This window comes from Lutra lutra, chromosome 7 (genome assembly GCF_902655055.1).
Source record: "Lutra lutra chromosome 7, mLutLut1.2, whole genome shotgun sequence".
NCBI lineage: Eukaryota > Metazoa > Chordata > Mammalia > Carnivora > Mustelidae > Lutra > Lutra lutra.
This window is the reverse complement of record NC_062284.1, coordinates 102,289,629-102,291,561: the sequence shown is the minus strand read 5'-3', so window position 1 is coordinate 102,291,561 and position 1,933 is coordinate 102,289,629. Positions and strand designations below refer to the sequence as shown.

At 36.2% G+C, this 1,933-nt stretch overlaps 1 non-coding gene across 1 annotated transcript; it reads left to right on the top strand.

Annotated features, from left to right (window-relative positions):
• The first annotated feature begins 663 nt into the window (after window positions 1-663).
• Window positions 664-802, top strand: LOC125105715 (U4 spliceosomal RNA). The gene has a single exon (XR_007128998.1). It is a non-coding gene; the product is annotated as a U4 spliceosomal RNA (small nuclear RNA).
• Window positions 803-1,933: the final 1,131 nt, after the last annotated feature.

Sequence of the window (1,933 nt, the reverse complement as noted above, 5' to 3'; positions counted from 1 at the left end):
AAAAGACATAATCCAACATTATTAAGCCCAGACCTCAATTTTGTAGTGGGATTAGTGCATGTGTGACATTTAAAAATACTCTACATTTTAACAGTTAGAAGATATTTAATGTTATTTTAATTTGGGTTTCTCTGAGGTGTGATTTCAGCAACACTCCTTGGAGACTATAGCCATTATGGCAGAAGGAGTATAGGAAGTCTAGGATAATTTTATTTTACCACCAATGGTTTGAGCTTGATATTTTCTTTTAAACTTCATAATGAATATTGCATTTCTGGTATTAACACCATAGCCTTTGTGTATTGCATTGCTTTGGTCCTCACTCAAGATGGTAAGGCCCAGTGGTCCTGGAGCCCAGAGTCTAGATTTATTTATACAAATAAATTTAACATTGAAATATTTGCATCATAAGAAAAATATTAACACAGACCAGTGAAATGTACATATAATTATTCAGTTATTTTAAAACAATAAATGTGAACTTCTGTCGTAACACTTATGGGGATTTCTGAAGACAACGATAGTTAATAATTATCCTATGACCTCTCCTTTCGCTACCTTTATTTAGAGTATGTCTTTGTATGTAAAGCTGCCAAATGAAGGAACGATTAGAAAAACAAGGTTTCAAATTATATAAAAATTTAATTATCTGAAGTAGTCGATAGCTTTGCGCAGTGGCAGTATCGTAGCCAATGAGGTTTATCCGAGGCGCGATTATTGCTAATTGAAGTAGTCGATATACTGCTGCATGATCTGATATGAATGTTGCCTTTTTCTTTTAAATTTGTCATGTTTTATATCAAGGAGATTATAGGTATCCTCCTTATGTGAAGATGAGAGAAAAATTTCCAACTCTTCCAGTCTTGACATCTTTACTATTATTATATTTTAGAGAGTTTACAGTAGCAAGCTAATATGTGATATTGTTTTAGAAGCAGTAGCAATTTATAGTTTGGTTGAAGCAAGTTCTTGTAATAATGACAGGCACAGTTCAGCACTAATCCATGGGGATCTATGCAACATGGCAAACAATACACTTTCCAAGACATGTTTGAATTATGAATCCAGTGGTGGGCGGTCTCTACGTTCTGTGCAGAATAGCTTTGGTGTGAGTTGATGGAGCATTTTGTACCTGGGATTCAGAACTTTTATGAAGGCCAATACCCTGAAACTCATTCAAGCAATAAATTCACTTGTCTTTGAGTTTACAAGGCAATAAACAGTGAAGGCCTTTGACCTTAACATTTACTGAATACATTTGCAGCAGTTGTGTTTATTGACAACTATTTATAGGGAAGCATTGGGTACTGAATTTGTTAAGGGGAGGGAAAGAGCAATTTTGTAGGTCTTTTTCAAAAAAATAAAAATGATAAATTTAATTTTTGGCTATTAGACGGTTTCAGTTTTGGCGTTGAGATTTGATTCTAACTGCGTACAAATCATGCTTCAGGAATTTCTTTCTTATAGTAAAACTTCCTCAAAGAAGACTCACAGGGCAGAAGACTAACGTTGGAGTTAATGTTTGTCCGTTCCATTCCCTGGGTATTCCACATTTTGAAAGGAGGACAGAAGAAAATGTTGGAAGATATTTTAAGGTGTTCCCCCCGCCCCCCGCCCCCATAGAGGTGTTGCATGTCATGGAGTAAGTAAGTTCTCTTCTGGGTCAACAAACACTTCTATGGAACAGTTATACTGTGGCTCAGCAAGGATGTTGGGGGGATGTACTAATCCCAGGTATATTATGGATTTTTAGTTTCATGAGTCACAAACATGGAAGTAAGAGAGGAATCCTTACTACTGAAATAATGACTATGTCACAGAAAGGGCAGTCTGCAGTTATTCTTTATTCCTGAAAGTTCGGAGTGGTTTACTGTTGCTCCACATTGCAGGTGGGGAAGTTGGGTGCAAGGTGAAGTTTTGCTTCAGTTAGAGG